We start from the raw sequence: 19242 nt of genomic DNA, 5'->3' as shown, positions 1-19242 counted from the left end.
AAACAAGCAAGCTTTAATTACTTTCCTTGGTAATTATCTGAGCAGCAATTTGTCTGATATGTTCCAGGAGGAAAATAAATGTTTAGTTCTTGCCGGTGCATTTTCCAATTCAGATATATAGTGCGACAACTCTCTAATGAGCATGTAATCGATCTCCCAGACCTTTTCTTTTAGCACGAAGAAGCAGACACAAGAATCTTGCTTCATGTTATACACTTTGATAAAATCTTTCAGCTGTTGAATATAAGGGGACGAGTCATAGTCAAGTGTTCCGTTACAAATGTGCTTGTGCTCTGTGTTCATTATTTCAAGGTTCTTAATTGTGTCGACTGAACAAATGTGCTTTTTGACGGGGTCAGCTAATTCTCTTAGGGACTGTAGAAGGTACATACCAATCCGTGAGTTAAGTAAATCTCTTTCACCTTTACTAGCTAACATTCTCCCTGCAGTTCATGCTTTAACTGGTTGTGATACCACTTCCGCTATATTTGGGTTTGGCAAAAAGACTGTATTCAAGTTGATAAGAAAATCTCCAAGTAAGTTTACAAATCTCCAAAACTTTGACAAGATTGATTTTTCCACATCGTTGTCAGCAGCCAGAGAGCTTATTTCAAGCTTTTATGACCCAAAAGACATGAAAGACAAATTCGCTTCATCACATGTTGACTTAAACAAGTTACGTGTGAAACTTGCAACATGCAAAGACACAAGTTTGTTGCGATTGAAACCAAGCAAACCTGCACTCAAAGAACATGTTTTGCGGTCATGTCTTCAAACGAATATTTGGATGTCCTCACATCTCGATCACCCAAATCCTTTGTTTCCTTATGGATACGGATGGAAAAAGAGTTCACATGGCCCGGATCCAGTCTACTTTTAGGCATGCTGACGTTCGATTTCCTGCAAGATTTAAGTTCTTGTAATGGGAAATATATATGTAGCAGATGTCTTGCACTGAGCTTTGTCCATGTCAGGGTAGTGATACCTGCCAACTTATATATTCTAAAGAGGACATTGACCTTGAAGATCAAATGAATGACGATGATGAAGATAAAAACGATACCATTGACTAATAGCGAAAGAGCATTTGAGCAAAGGGGCAACATAGAGTTTAATTTGCCTCACTGTTATCCTATGTTAATATGTATATGATTATTAATTTTGTGTTTTTGTTATAACTATACCAGCTGAAATAAATGGTTGTGTACTTAAGTTCCGTATGCGATGATAGTGGTAGTTAAAACAATTAAAAACAAAATTTTAAAAAATTTAAAAAAAAACACCTTGCTGGTGATCTTCGACCTAGACGTGGTTGGCAGGCTTAAGACAATTAAACCATAATATATTTATAACTGTCGAGCTAACAAGAGACCAAAATAACATATATTTTTAACTGTGCTGTAAACATGGTAAATATGCGTTTTTAAGCAGTTTTACGATGTTTTAATATAGTTTGATCAATATTTTGTCGGTATAAAAAGCATGCTAGGGGAGACATTAGAACTTAAAAACTAGTTATATATGTTATTAATATAAAACCAATAAAACTTGTGTGTTTTCGATGCAAAATTAAATATTACCGAGCGTTTTGCGTCAATACCCGTAAAAATTATGATTTTCACAAAAATACGAGATTTTTTCATTTTAAACACTTTTTTTTGGAAATTTTATTTCAGAAACAAAAATTAGATAGACTTAAGTTTATCAAATGACATATTATATTGCAGATGAATTTGTTTTTAAACTTCATTTTTCGAACAATATCGTCAAATTATTACAAATATTTTTCCCCCTTTTTTGTCGTTTTTAGAAAAATGTGACCATTTTCCAATTTGACGACCAGGCAATTCTGAATGTACAATAAAATACCTTTCAAATGATATATCATATAGCCGTGTGTTAGGTAGGTGCATTAAAAACCTCCGAATACTTGTTTTGGCGCTCGCCTATATATTTATAGACAACCAATATACGAGTGACCAAACAGGTCGTTTTTGAAGAAAGAAAAAAATCATTTCTTCTTTTTCTATTAAGTCCTTTGATCTTCTCTTCTGCATTTTCTTACTTTATTATACATGAAATAACACTTTAACTGCATGTTTGAAAATATGAAGTGTGCAACAAACAGAATGCAGGATAAACGTCAATGAGACAGCAACCTAGCGACAAAAATAAGCAAACGACATGTGCACGCTGAATATAGAAAAGGAGATGCGAGTTTCCCTCAATGAGACAGCATCCCAGCGACTACAAATATATATGAATGATATATTTACTTTGCTGATGCTACGACTTGTTTCTTTTTTTTTACTTTTCTACTGATAAAAAACTGTCCGCAACGAAAAAGCCGGTAGTGATGAAAGTGGCATTAAACACTAATAAAGCAATACAATCAATCATGGTTTATTTCAGACGTGTCCTACATCGTTTTATGGTTTGGCAAACAAGAACCTGTTGAACGGATTTTAAATTGACTGAAAGCAATGTTTTGCAACACATACATTTTACTCTCTTCTTGGATAATGACTGATATATTTGTCGCTGGACATGAATCAGGTACATCAAATACAAATATTTCATCAATGCCTTGTAGAATTGATTGATTGGTTGAGAAACATATTGCTAATGTCATTTATATGCTTGACAAGCACTAGTATATGACTAAAAAGTATAAGTAGACTGACATGTATGATATTTTTAATGTATGTTTTAAATTGGTATTGATAAAGCATACTGTTTAATATTCTGTATTTTTCATGAAAGTTATTATGTAGGAAACAGCAACTGTGTGAAATAACTTGTATTTAATATACTACTTGTAATGCTTGTAGTCTGGAACATATGATATTTGAAGCAAATAAGTTTTAATTAACATTTAATAAGTATAGTAAGAACAATTACAATATTATGATTCTTGTAGAAATATTGAATTACTGTCATTTGCATATATTTGATAAACCAGTTGAAGTTCATGTAATAATTTACCAGTTCATAGTAATAATCCACTGAATAATCCAACTGTATGTCTTGTATTTTTGTGAAGATCCAATGGTAGAAACTGTAGTAAATCGTAGTAAATTCCACGCACCTGTGTTTGAATTTTATGAATGAAATGTATTGACATGCGCAGTAAAACCCATGTGTCACTTTGGACGATTGTTCAATAAAAACACTATTTTTACGTGTTGGCAACTGTTTTCAAATACTCCTTGTAATTCCTTTTAGTATTTGTAGTCAACTTCTTCAATGTTTTGTAGATGTTAATGCTCACTATCCTTGATATTTAACATTTTGGTCCGCCGGTGACACACATAACTTTTCGCAATGTTGTTTACGTATTGTGACTTCCGGTGGCGCTGTATATATTGTTGTATTTTTAGTTACCATAGAAATTTGTTTAGTACCATGCAAACTTTGTTTATTATATAAAGATTACTTAAATTGTATATTATTGTGATTTTTGTAATTTATTTAAGAATTCGAATATTTGGTTGGACGGCAAGCGCGCGATCCAACAATCCAACAATCCAACATTGATGTAATTTCGACGCTTGGTCGTCAGTTCTGCTTAAACTTTTGGTTCTTACAGTTGGTATTTTTATTTGCTCGTTATTTGTTTTAGTTAAAATGGTTTATTTTCCTTAGAAACTTTTAAATTGTAAAGGAAAATAGTAAAGTTAGCGTTTTCGAAGTTTAAAAGTAATATTTCATTTTTAGCGGACTCTTTTAAAGCTAGATTTCTAGTTTATCTTTTAAAGTTAGGATTATTGAAATTGTTCATTGAAGTTCATGTTTACTGTTAACGTTTGTCATTTTGTAATAAATAGGATTAAATAGGAAAACATTTGACAAGTAAGCGATAATTTCCTAAAGGTCTGGAAATTATAATAAACAATACAGTTTATGTATGATATAAGCTGTATTTCATTGTTAGTTATTCAGAAAAGGCTCTGAATATATAACTAATAATAATAAACATGTTTTATGTAACTGGTGAGGTATCAGTTACAACTATATACAAAAATGTCAGAAAGAGGTATTCTGATTAAATTCACTTGAAGTTAGGATTTTCTCTTAGGTAATTTATTTTCTTAGTAAGATAGCAGAACTCAGCCTTTTTATGTATTTTTCTGACACACTAACATATTATCTCTTGAGTGTAGAGATAAGTTAATAAATATCTCTTGAGTTTAGAGATAAGTTAATAAATATCTCTTCAGTGTAGAGATAACTTACTTCATGTATCATACTGAATAGATTCTTGTCATATCATCTTAGTCTATAGTTTAAGTATATTACTAGTTAAAATTGTTGTTTATCTTGAATATAACTGAAAATATATGATTCTTGAAATGAATAAAAGATAGAAACTTATTTACGTGACTTTTAGCAAATGCCTATATTATACTGACCAGCTCATATCTTGTCATACTGACTTTGTTATTTACAAACTACTCATATAATTTGAGTAAAAACACTTGGGTCGAAGCATTTCAAGCCCCTGCCCGCTACAGTAGGAAGGGTAAAGCATGAGATATAGGACCTGCGTTTATAGGTCTTAGTGTCCATATCTATTTAATATGGAGACCTTTAACTTTGAACTTTATATTTAAAGTTTAAACTTTATAAAGGTAAAGTATGTTCCTTGTGTAACTTTAAGACGACGCCTTTATATATAAAATATTTTTTCTTACTACAAAAGGGTGTGGTTTATGTCCAAGGATTGCAAAATTTCTGAGAATATATCGCGCAGTCATTATTTGGATGCATCATTCGGTAGCTAAGTAGACATGTCGTTGAGAAGCACAAATGTACTACACTGACTGTGTCTGTAAAGATTCTATGTGCAAAAACGTAATAGAGTTACGTCCCTGCTATACTGAAGTCTGTAGGTTTCAGCTCTGGAGTTCCCAGTGAAGACATATTTTTGTATGTTTGCAAACACAGGCACATTTAAGATTAACAGCTACTAATACAAATAAAACAAAAGTTGAAATCTGTAGTACATCTTGACACGAACTCGTGTGCTTACTTATTAAGAATTTTTGCTTATAATAATGACATGAAATAAAGTCATTAGACACATGGGAAAAGTCGCACTACTTTTAAATCTACGATTTGTACGCTGTTTAAGTAGACAGAGTTGCCTTTCATACATCTCTGACACTTAATTCAACAATGACAACTGAAAAAGTTAAGATTTAAAGAAATGATGATACACATCACTATCAAACTAATAATTAACAGAAATAATAATTTTTAGCCATACATTTTCCCCTAAAAGACACAGTTTCCATTCCTAAAACTGACAGGGACTATATTTATACACAACCAATATACGAGTGACCAAACAGGTCGTTTTTGAAGAAAGAAAAAATCATTTCTTCATGTTTGAAAATATGAAGTGTGCAACAAACAGAATGCAGGATAAACGTCAATGAGACAGCAACCTAGCGACAAAAATAAGCAAACGACATGTGCACGCTGAATATAGAAAAGGAGATGCGAGTTTCCCTCAATGAGACAGCATCCCAGCGACTACAAATATATATGAATGATATATTTACTTTGTTTCTTTTTTTTTACTTTTCTACTGATAAAAAATTGTCCGCAACGAAAAAGCCGGTAGTGATGAAAGTGGCATTAAACACTAAAAAAGCAATACAATCAATCATGGTTTATTTCAGACGTGTCCTACATCGTTTTATGGTTTGGCAAACAAGAACCTGTTGAACGGATTTTAAATTGACTGAAAGCAATGTTTTGCAACACATACATTTTACTCTCTTCTTGGATAATGACTGATATATTTGTCGCTGGACATGAATCAGCTACATCAAATACAAATATTTCATCAATGCCTTGTAGAATTGATTGATTGGTTGAGAAACATATTGCTAATGTCATTTATATGCTTGACAAGCACTAGTATATGACTAAAAAAGTATAAGTAGACTTAAGAGAAGGTAGGAAGGGTTAAGCATGAGATATAGGACCTGCGTTTATAGGTCTTAGTGTCCATATCTATTTAATATGGAGACCTTTAACTTTGAACTTTATATTTAAAGTTTAAACTTTATAAAGGTAAAGTATGTTCCTTGTGTAACTTTAAGACGACGCCTTTATATATAGAATATTTTTTCTTACTACAAAAGGGTGTGGTTTATGTCCAAGGATTGCAAAATTTCTGAGAATATATCGCGCAGTCATTATTTGGATGCATCATTCGGTAGCTAAGTAGACATGTCGTTGAGAAGCACAAATGTACTACACTGACTGTGTCTGTAAAGATTCTATGTGCAAAAACGTAATAGAGTTACGTCCCTGCTATACTGAAGTCTGTAGGTTTCAGCTCTGGAGTTCCCAGTGAAGACATATTTTTGTATGTTTGCAAACACAGGCATATTTAAGATTAACAGCTACTAATACAAATAAAACAAAAGTTGAAATCTGTAGTAAATCTTGACACGAACTCGTGTGCTTACTTATTTAGAATTTTTGCTTATAATAATGACATGGAATAAAGTCATTAGACACATGGGAAAAGTCGCACTACTTTTAAATCTACGATTTGTACGCTGTTTAAGTAGACAGAGTTGCCTTTCATACATCTCTGACACTTAATTCAACAATGACAACTGAAAAAGTTAAGATTTAAAGAAATGATGATACACATCACTATCAAACAAATAATTAACAGAAATAATAATTTTTAGCCATACATTTTCCCCTAAAAGACACAGTTTCCATTCCTAAAACTGACAGGGACTATATTTATAGACAACCAATATACGAGTGACCAAACAGGTCGTTTTTGAAGAAAGAAAAAAATCATTTCTTCTTTTTCTAATAAGTCCTTTGATCTTCTCTTCTGCATTTTCTCACTTTATTATACATGAAATAACACTTTAACTGCATGTTTGAAAATATGAAGTGTGCAACAAACAGAATGCAGGATAAACGTCAATGAGACAGCAACCTAGCGACAAAAATGAGCAAACGACATGTGCACGCTGAATATAGAAAAGAAGATGCGAGTTTCCCTCAATGAGACAGCATCCCAGCGACTACAAATATATATGAATGATATATTTACTTTGCTGATGCTACCACTTGTTTCTTTCTTCTTTACTTTTCTACTGATAAAAAACTGTCCGCAACGGAAAAGCCGGTAGTGATGAAAGTGGCATTAAACACTAAAAAAGCAATACAATCAATCATAGTTTATGTCAGACGTGTCCTACATCGTTTTATGGTTTGGCAAACAAGAACCTGTTGAACGGATTTTAAATTGACTGAAAGCAATGTTTTGCAACACATACATTTTACTCTCTTCTTGGATAATGACTGATATATTTGTCGCTGGACATGAATCAGCTACATCAAATACAAATATTTCATCAATGCCTTGTAGAATTGATTGATTGGTTGAGAAACATATTGCTAATGCCATTTATATGCTTGACAAGCACTAGTATATGACTAAAAAGTATAAGTAGACTTAAGAGAAGGTAGGAAGGGTTAAGCATGAGATATAGGACCTGCGTTTATAGGTCTTAGTGTCCATATCTATTTAATATGGAGACCTTTAACTTTGAACTTTATATTTAAAGTTTAAACTTTATAAAGGTAAAGTATGTTCCTTGTGTAACTTTAAGACGACGCCTTTATATATAGAATATTTTTTTTACTACAAAAGGGTGTGGTTTATGTCCAAGGATTGCAAAATTTCTGAGAATATATCGCGCAGTCATTATTTGGATGCATCATTCGGTAGCTAAGTAGACATGTCGTTGAGAAGCACAAATGTACTACACTGACTGTGTCTGTAAAGATTCTATGTGCAAAAACGTAATAGAGTTACGTCCCTGCTATACTGAAGTCTGTAGGTTTCAGCTCTGGAGTTCCCAGTGAAGACATATTTTTGTATGTTTGCAAACACAGGCACATTTAAGATTAACAGCTACTAATACAAATAAAACAAAAGTTGAAATCTGTAGTACATCTTGACACGAACTCGTGTGCTTACTTATTAAGAATTTTTGCTTATAATAATGACATGAAATAAAGTCATTAGACACATGGGAAAAGTCGCACTACTTTTAAATCTACGATTTGTACGCTGTTTAAGTAGACAGAGTTGCCTTTCATACATCTCTGACACTTAATTCAACAATGACAACTGAAAAAGTTAAGATTTAAAGAAATGATGATACACATCACTATCAAACTAATAATTAACAGAAATAATAATTTTTAGCCATACATTTTCCCCTAAAAGACACAGTTTCCATTCCTAAAACTGACAGGGACTATATTTATAGACAACCAATATACGAGTGACCAAACAGGTCGTTTTTGAAGAAAGAAAAAATCATTTTTTCATGTTTGAAAATATGAAGTGTGCAACAAACAGAATGCAGGATAAACGTCAATGAGACAGCAACCTAGCGACAAAAATAAGCAAACGACATGTGCACGCTGAATATAGAAAAGGAGATGCGAGTTTCCCTCAATGAGACAGCATCCCAGCGACTACAAATATATATGAATGATATATTTACTTTGTTTCTTTTTTTTTACTTTTCTACTGATAAAAAATTGTCCGCAACGAAAAAGCCGGTAGTGATGAAAGTGGCATTAAACACTAAAAAAGCAATACAATCAATCATGGTTTATTTCAGACGTGTCCTACATCGTTTTATGGTTTGGCAAACAAGAACCTGTTGAACGGATTTTAAATTGACTGAAAGCAATGTTTTGCAACACATACATTTTACTCTCTTCTTGGATAATGACTGATATATTTGTCGCTGGACATGAATCAGCTACATCAAATACAAATATTTCATCAATGCCTTGTAGAATTGATTGATTGGTTGAGAAACATATTGCTAATGTCATTTATATGCTTGACAAGCACTAGTATATGACTAAAAAAGTATAAGTAGACTTAAGAGAAGGTAGGAAGGGTTAAGCATGAGATATAGGACCTGCGTTTATAGGTCTTAGTGTCCATATCTATTTAATATGGAGACCTTTAACTTTGAACTTTATATTTAAAGTTTAAACTTTATAAAGGTAAATTATATTCCTTGTGTAACTTTAAGACGACGCCTTTATATATAGAAAATTTTTTCTTACTACAAAAGGGTGTGGTTTATGTCCAAGGATTGCAAAATTTCTGAGAATATATCGCGCAGTCATTATTTGGATGCATCATTCGGTAGCTAAGTAGACATGTCGTTGAGAAGCACAAATGTACTACACTGACTGTGTCTGTAAAGATTCTATGTGCAAAAACGTAATAGAGTTACGTCCCTGCTATACTGAAGTCTGTAGGTTTCAGCTCTGGAGTTCCCAGTGAAGACATATTTTTGTATGTTTGCAAACACAGGCACATTTAAGATTAACAGCTACTAATACAAATAAAACAAAAGTTGAAATCTGTAGTACATCTTGACACGAACTCGTGTGCTTACTTATTTAGAATTTTTGCTTATAATAATGACATGGAATAAAGTCATTAGACACATGGGAAAAGTCGCACTACTTTTAAATCTACGATTTGTACGCTGTTTAAGTAGACAGAGTTGCCTTTCATACATCTCTGACACTTAATTCAACAATGACAACTGAAAAAGTTAAGATTTAAAGAAATGATGATACACATCACTATCAAACAAATAATTAACAGAAATAATAATTTTTAGCCATACATTTTCCCCTAAAAGACACAGTTTCCATTCATAAAACTGACAGGGACTATATTTATAGACAACCAATATACGAGTGACCAAACAGGTCGTTTTTGAAGAAAGAAAAAATCATTTCTTCTTTTTCTATTAAGTCCTTTGATCTTCTCTTCTGCATTTTCTCACTTTATTATACATGAAATAACACTTTAACTGCATGTTTGAAAATATGAAGTGTGCAACAAACAGAATGCAGGATAAACGTCAATGAGACAGCAACCTAGCGACAAAAATAAGCAAACGACATGTGCACGCTGAATATAGAAAAGGAGATGCGAGTTTCCCTCAATGAGACAGCATCCCAGCGACTACAAATATATATGAATGATATATTTACTTTGCTGATGCTACCACTTGTTTCTTTTTTTTTACTTTTCTACTGATAAAAAACTGTCCGCAACGAAAAAGCCGGTAGTGATGAAAGTGGCATTAAACACTAAAAAAGCAATACAATCAATCATGGTTTATTTCAGACGTGTCCTACATCGTTTTATGGTTTGGCAAACAAGAACCTGTTGAACGGATTTTAAATTGACTGAAAGCAATGTTTTGCAACACATACATTTTACTCTCTTCTTGGATAATGACTGATATATTTGTCGCTGGACATGAATCAGCTACATCAAATACAAATATTTCATCAATGCCTTGTAGAATTGATTGATTGGTTGAGAAACATATTGCTAATGTCATTTATATGCTTGACAAGCACTAGTATATGACTAAAAAGTATAAGTAGACTTAAGAGAAGGTAGGAAGGGTTAAGCATGAGATATAGGACCTGCGTTTATAGGTCTTAGTGTCCATATATATTTAATATGGAGACCTTTAACTTTGAACTTTATATTTAAAGTTTAAACTTTGTAATGGTAAAGTATGTTCCTTGTGTAACTTTAAGACGACGCCTTTATATATAGAATATTTTTTCTTACTACAAAAGGGTGTGGTTTATGTCCAAGGATTGCAAAATTTCTGAGAATATATCGCGCAGTCATTATTTGGATGCATCATTCGGTAGCTAAGTAGACATGTCGTTGAGAAGCACAAATGTACTACACTGACTGTGTCTGTAAAGATTCTATGTGCAAAAACGTAATAGAGTTACGTCCCTGCTATACTGAAGTTTGTAGGTTTCAGCTCTGGAGTTCCCAGTGAAGACATATTTTTGTATGTTTGCAAACACAGGCACATTTAAGATTAACAGCTACTAATACAAATAAAACAAAAGTTGAAATCTGTAGTACATCTTGACACGAACTCGTGTGCTTACTTATTAAGAATTTTTGCTTATAATAATGACATGAAATAAAGTCATTAGACACATGGGAAAAGTCGCACTATTTTTAAATCTACGATTTGTACGCTGTTTAAGTAGACAGAGTTGCCTTTCATACATCTCTGACACTTAATTCAACAATGACAACTGAAAAAGTTAAGATTTAAAGAAATGATGATACACATCACTATCAAACAAATAATTAACAGAAATAATAATTTTTAGCCATACATTTTCCACTAAAAGACACAGTTTCCATTCATAAAACTGACAGGGACTATATTTATAGACAACCAATATACGAGTGACCAAACAGGTCGTTTTTTGAAGAAAGAAAAAAATCATTTCTTCTTTTTCTATTAAGTCCTTTGATCTTCTCTTCTGCATTTTCTCACTTTATTATACATGAAATAACACTTTAACTGCATGTTTGAAAATATGAAGTGTGCAACAAACAGAATGCAGGATAAACGTCAATGAGACAGCAACCTAGCGACAAAAATAAGCAAACGACATGTGCACGCTGAATATAGAAAAGGAGATGCGAGTTTCCCTCAATGAGACAGCATCCCAGCGACTACAAATATATATGAATGATATATTTACTTTGTTTCTTTTTTTTTTACTTTTCTACTGATAAAAAACTGTCCGCAACGAAAAAGCCGGTAGTGATGAAAGTGGCATTAAACACTAAAAAAGCAATACAATCAATCATGGTTTATTTCAGACGTGTCCTACATCGTTTTATGGTTTGGCAAACAAGAACCTGTTGAACGGATTTTAAATTGACTGAAAGCAATGTTTTGCAACACATACATTTTACTCTCTTCTTGGATAATGACTGATATATTTGTCGCTGGACATGAATCAGCTACATCAAATACAAATATTTCATCAATGCCTTGTAGAATTGATTGATTGGTTGAGAAACATATTGCTAATGTCATTTATATGCTTGACAAGCACTAGTATATGACTAAAAAGTATAAGTAGACTTAAGAGAAGGTAGGAAGGGTTAAGCATGAGATATAGGACCTGCGTTTATAGGTCTTAGTGTCCATATCTATTTAATATGGAGACCTTTAACTTTGAACTTTATATTTAAAGTTTAAACTTTATAAAGTTAAAGTATGTTCCTTGTGTAACTTTAAGACGACGCCTTTATATATAGAATATTTTTCTTACTACAAAAGGGTGTGGTTTATGTCCAAGGATTGCAAAATTTCTGAGAATATATCGCGCAGTCATTATTTGGATGCATCATTCGGTAGCTAAGTAGACATGTCGTTGAGAAGCACAAATGTACTACACTGACTGTGTCTGTAAAGATTCTATGTGCAAAAACGTAATAGAGTTACGTCCCTGCTATACTGAAGTCTGTAGGTTTCAGCTCTGGAGTTCCCAGTGAAGACATATTTTTGTATGTTTGCAAACTTTTAAGCACATTTAAGATTAACAGCTACTAATACAAATAAAACAAAAGTTGAAATCTGTAGTACATCTTGACACGAACTCGTGTGCTTACTTATTAAGAATTTTTGCTTATAATAATGACATGAAATAAAGTCATTAGACACATGGGAAAAGTCGCACTACTTTTAAATCTACGATTTGTATGCTGTTTAAGTAGACAGAGTTGCCTTTCATACATCTCTGACACTTAATTCAACAATGACAACTGAAAAAGTTAAGATTTAAAGAAATGATGATACACATCACTATCAAACAAATAATTAACAGAAATAATAATTTTTAGCCATACATTTTCCCCTAAAAGACACAGTTTCCATTCATAAAACTGACAGGGACTATATTTATAGACAACCAATATACGAGTGACCAAACAGGTCGTTTTTGAAGAAAGAAAAAAATCATTTCTTCTTTTTCTATTAAGTCCTTTGATCTTCTCTTCTGCATTTTCTCACTTTATTATACATGAAATAACACTTTAACTGCATGTTTGAAAATATGAAGTGTGCAACAAACAGAATGCAGGATAAACGTCAATGAGACAGCAACCTAGCGACAAAAATAAGCAAACGACATGTGCACGCTGAATATAGAAAAGGAGATGCGAGTTTCCCTCAATGAGACAGCATCCCAGCGACTACAAATATATATGAATGATATATTTACTTTGCTGATGCTACCACTTGTTTCTTTTTTTTTACTTTTCTACTGATAAAAAACTGTCCGCAACGAAAAAGCCGGTAGTGATGAAAGTGGCATTAAACACTAAAAAAGCAATACAATCAATCATGGTTTATTTCAGACGTGTCCTACATCGTTTTATGGTTTGGCAAACAAGAACCTGTTGAACGGATTTTAAATTGACTGAAAGCAATGTTTTGCAACACATACATTTTACTCTCTTCTTGGATAATGACTGATATATTTGTCGCTGGACATGAATCAGCAACATCAAATACAAATATTTCATCAATGCCTTGTAGAACTGATTGATTGGTTGAGAAACATATTGCTAATGTCATTTATATGCTTGACAAGCACTAGTATAAGAATAAGAATAAGAATAAGAATAAGAATACTTTATTAATCCAATTATGGACCCTTGCGGGTTTTAAATTTCATACAATGATTACAATGATTTGTTATAACAATGAAATAATAAAATGAAATACATGACAATAGAACTCTGAACAGTTATTGCATGCACATGGAATAGAAAGTAATATGGGAGACAATCAATCAATTTCTGTAAGGATTATTCCCCTTTAAACAGATATTGTGTTTTGAGTTGCATACAAATGATATGCAGCCCCAACTGATTAGATATAAGGGTATTTTTCTCCCATGTACACACAGCAACCAATTACTAGATATTTATGTATATAATTATATTTTTGACAATTGCAGGAATATGATAAGCACCTTAGAGTTTTACTGCAGTTTGTTTATAAGCATTTACATAATAATAGAAGAAATATGCATACACATAGAGAAATGTGCACTTAAATTAAATTTTTGAATTTAAAATATATATATATAGATAAACTAACAGAGATTTAGCCATTAACAGAATTTGTGGATCTCAATTGAAAACTCTGGATAAGAAAAATGCATAACTTTTTCAGTATATGTTGATCTTCAGTGGTCATTAACCATAAAAATTTTGATTTGCAGTCCAAGTTATTGAAATTTTGACAGTGTTCATGAGCTTGTGCAAACAGTGATTCTCTACATTGATTATACAATGGACAGTTAATTAAAAAATGAAACTCATCTTCAATATCATTATGAGAACAAAAATTACAAGTCCTCTGTGACCTTTCTATAGGTTTGTTCTTATGTCGCTCTTTTTCTACTCTTAATTGGTGAGCACTTATGCGAAATTTACATAAAATTTGTCTTGATTGAAAACTTTGAATATCAAGATATTTTTCCATTTGGAAATTACTTTTATGAGCAAAATATGTATCTAGCTTTCCATTAACATTATCTTTATCATTGAACCATGCTTTTAAAAATAATGTCTTTAACTTTTTCATAATAAGTTGTTTTAATCTATTAATTGAATAATCAATACAATATGTTTCTTTCAATTCAAGCTTTTGTAAAATAAATTTAACAGAGGAATACCATGTTATAGTGTTATTTTCATGCATATCTTTGTTACATAAAAACGCTTCTTTCAATAAATTTGAGTTACAATGATGTAATCTATGCAGATAGCTTATCATAGATATAACAATATTAAAATATATAGGAAATCTACCTAATTCTGATTGTACAGCAACATTTGTACTTTTATTATTTAAGCCTAGAATATGCTTACAGAACATTAAGTTCATTTTATCAGCAACATTATTCTGGTATATTTTTTCAAGCACATTTGTAGCATCTTTTTTACAGGAAGCAGAGTTGGTTTTAAACATTCCCCATATCTCTGAGCCATACAAAATAATAGGTTTAATGGTATGGTCAAACAGATGTAAATTTGTTTTAATACTAGCATCTGAGCCAGATAAACATCTATTAAGTTTATATGAAGCTTTTAAAGATTTATTAAATAAGTCTTCTTTTGCATAATTAAATAGGCCACTTGACTGGAATATAACTCCAAGGTATTTATATTTGAAAACAGTTTCAATTAATTCACTTTCAAAATAAAATGGTTCTTTTATGTGGCGTCCACTTTTATTAAAGATTAAAACTTTAGTTTTTTTTAAGTTTACATTAAGGCACCAGGTATCACAGTATGATTCCAATGCCTTCAAGCGCTTTTGAAGTCCATCTGCAGAATCAGAAAATACAATGACGTCATCTGCATACATAAGACAGTCTATGCGACTAGTGCTGAGTTTTACACTATCAGGACAATTTAGTAAACAGTTAGGTAGATCATTTATGAATAGATTAAAAAGGGCAGGGCTTAAAACATCCCCTTGTCTAACCCCAATATAAGAGTTAAAACATGGACCTAGTTTGTTATCAACTTTTACTCTTAAATTATTAAGTGTATACATGTGTTTAATTAACTGGTAAAATTTTCCCCTAATGTCTGACTTGAGCATTTTGATAGGAATACCTGGGTGTATCACAGTATCAAAAGCTCTTTTAAAGTCAATAAAACAAGCATAAAATTTACTTCCCTTACAGTTAGTAAACCAGGTTCAACCCACCATTTTTTCCTTTAAAAATGCCCTGTACCAAGTCAGGAATATGGTCATTGTTATAGTATAGTTCGTTTCTGTGTGTATAACATTATAACGTTGTGTCGTTTGTTTTCTCTTATTTTTGAGTGTAAATTCACATTGCGATAAGACGTGTCACGGTACTTGTCTATCCCAAATTCATGTATTTGGTTTTGATGTTATATATATTATTCTCGTGGGATTTTGTCTATGTGTGTTACATTTTAGTGTTATGTCGTTGTTCTCCTCTTATATTTAATGCGTTTCCCTCGGTTTTAGTTTGTTATCCCGATTTTGTTTTTTGTCCATGGATTTATGAGTTTTGAACAGCGGTATACTACTGTTGCCTTATTTATCAATTAAGCATTTGAGGATAAACATGTGATCTGTTGTCCTTGATTTATTTCTGAAGCCAGCTTGGCAATCAGTCAAAATATTTCTCTCATCTAAATGTTTAGAAAGTCTTGTATTTAACACAACATTAAATAACTTTCCAATACAAGAATTTATAGCTATACCTCTGTAATTTTCAGGGTTATTTATATCTCCTGATTTATGTATAGGTATACAGTATCCTTCACACCATAGCTTTGGATATGTACTATGAGCAAATATTAAATTAAAAAGTTTATTAATGCAGCCTATAAGGGCTGTTTGTCCAGCTTTAAGCATGTCGTTTAGTATCAGGTCCAGACCACATGCCTTTCCAGGTTTTAAGTTGGTAATTGCTTTAAATATTTCTTGATTAGTCACTTTATAGTCTAATACATTTGACATGTTCTCTTTTTCTAAATCAACAAGCATGTTATTTAATAGGTTTATTTTTGATTTATTCGTATCAGATAGAGAATTTAAATTTTGGAAGTATTTTGTCCATGAGGAGCTATTTATAGAAGTTTCTGGGGTGTCCCTAGTTTCTTCTGTTTCCCCCTTTAGTTTATTTACAAGGTTCCAGTATTCCTTTGGATTCTTAGTTAGTAGATTATCAAGCTGTTTAAGAATTTTTGATTTAAACTCCTTTCTTTTATAATTTTTTAACTTTTTGAATTCTCTATAATGTTTAAAATAGTTATTTCTAATATTAATATTATATGGATTTTCAGACATATGCTTAGCCTTAATGTTTAATTCTCTCCTTTTATTGTAAAGATCTTGATCATACCATTTATTCTTATTGATAGTTTTCTTTTTATATTTATTAGATTTGAATTTGAGTGACATTTTTGCTGCTTTAATAATAATATTCTGCAGGTCAGTAGCAGCAGAGTTTATGTTTGATTTATCTTGATAATTGTTAGTTAGAAAAGCATTAATATCAAGTTTACAAGATGGGTGACATAGAGCATCCTGAAATTTTTCTTTTGAGCAGTCGGTCCATTTAAATTTACCTGGAAAATTTTGAGTACTTTCATTCTTATTTATAAAAACAGGACAATATGAGACAAGCAGCATACATGATACCTTACAATGGCAATCTGAAAAACAGGGAATAAAATTTGATACTTTACAATTCAAAGTATGTTGAATCAAATCTTCCGACATAATAATATAATCTACCACACTTGTGCCATTAGGTTTAATTCAAGTAAAATTACCATTTGAATCACCCAACATATGGCCATTCAGTATTCTGAGTTTTAAAGTAATACATAGTTGAAGTAATTGCTTGCCTCTAGCATCAACTTTATTATCACAACTATTCCTTTTCTGTAACCCAATATCATATTCATATTCTTCATCGTCCATTGCAAATGGATCATATGTATCATTTTCTATAAAATCTAATTCTGACCCAGTCCTTGCATTTAAGTCTCCACATAGAACTATGTGACCCCTCTCAGCATAATAATTTGTTATATCTTTTTCTATAGTTTCTAATGGGTCATCATCTGACTGAAATATATAACTAGATGATGCTGGGATAATGTATGCCAAACACAAGAAAATATTTTTGGCGAAATTAAAGAATTTTTTATCCAATTTGACCCATTGATAGTCTAAGCTTGTATTTTTCAATATCTCAACACCAGGTAAAATGGTATTTTTAACAAAAATGCCAAGACCACCAAAATATCTATTGTTTGCTGATTTTGGTCTGCAAACAGGAAAATACTTATATCCTGGAAGGACTATATTTACACCTTTGCCAATATGTGTCTCAGTTAACAGTACTATATCATAAGCTGTTATATCATTTAAGAAATTAGAATCTGTAAATTTATTCAGATTTGCTGAGATGAGGCCACCGATATTCCATGTACAAAATGTTATGTTAGATATAAATGTTCTCTTTGTAATACCTTTAATAAGGTTAGTACTTTTATTCTGTACTTTAGTCATTGGAACATATAGAAATGTTACTATTATTTTTTTATTCTAATATTTAAATGAAAAAAAAAAAAAAACAAAAAAAAAAAAAAACCACAAAAAAAAATAATAAACTAGCAAACAAATAAAGTCAAGTGGATAACTACAAGAATTTACAAAATAACAATATGTCAATAAATGTTATTCAGTAAATATGTTTATTTTCTTGGTCGTCTGTAGGGTGGACGGTCTCTATGGTTGGAATTGCCTTGTTCTCTTCCATTATCATGTTTATAAAAACTACTACGCCTTGATTGCTTAATGTCCAATAACGAGTCAATGGTCCATCTAAGATTACTGGCTAGGACAGCAATGCCATCTTTAGATAAGTGATACTGATCCCTTGCTAAGAACTTGGGAACTGGTTTCCCTAAACGTGACAAGTTACCATTATCACAGAGGGTAACAGTATCATCCTCCATATATTCACATTTTAGCATTGCATTGACAAGTTCAACATTAGTTTGGTATTTTTTGTTATCTGCCCTTGGAGTAGCTAATGAAACTACAACTGAAGTGCTGGGCATTGACTCATGAATATGAGAAATTAAGTTTTTCATATGGCTTACACATACTGGTGCAGATTCCTTTAGGTCATTGGTTAGTGAATGCAGCACCAGCACATTTGGTGGATCTTTAATCTGGCTTATTGTTTTTTCAGTATCAGCCAATGTCATAGCCTCTCTTTTTTGCAGAGTGTAAGAGCTGGAGAATTTTTCCGGCTGGATACCTTTTGTGTTAGAGGTGCCTATAAGTAGGACTTATGGATTGTTCTGAGAAGCCTTTGTTTCAGTAGTGGAGTTGGAATTTTTAGGTTGAACTTGTGTCCAATTTTCATCTTTGTTATTGTGGATTTCCTGATTGTTGTGTTGTTTAAATGAATATATAATTTCATCTTTCTTGTCAAGATCAGTTTTGTGTTTTCGTACATCAGCCTCTAGTGCTTCAATTTGTTGATCTCTCGCTTGTATTCTACTGACCATACTCTCATTGGATTTACGTAAGCTTTCCACTACAATAGAGCTTGAATTTTCAATATCAATCATGCTACCTTTTAAAACGTTGATAACAGATTTTAAACTTTCAATTTCAGTCAAACTTTCATATCTAAGTTGCTGTAGTGTGAATTTCAATTCTGCATTTTCTTTTTCTGTTATAATTAATTTACCACTTAAATCCTGGCTTTTGG

The sequence above is a fragment of the Mytilus edulis genome, chromosome 10 (genome assembly GCF_963676685.1).
Source record: "Mytilus edulis chromosome 10, xbMytEdul2.2, whole genome shotgun sequence".
Taxonomy (NCBI): domain Eukaryota; kingdom Metazoa; phylum Mollusca; class Bivalvia; order Mytilida; family Mytilidae; genus Mytilus; species Mytilus edulis.
This window is presented reverse-complemented; position numbering follows the sequence as displayed.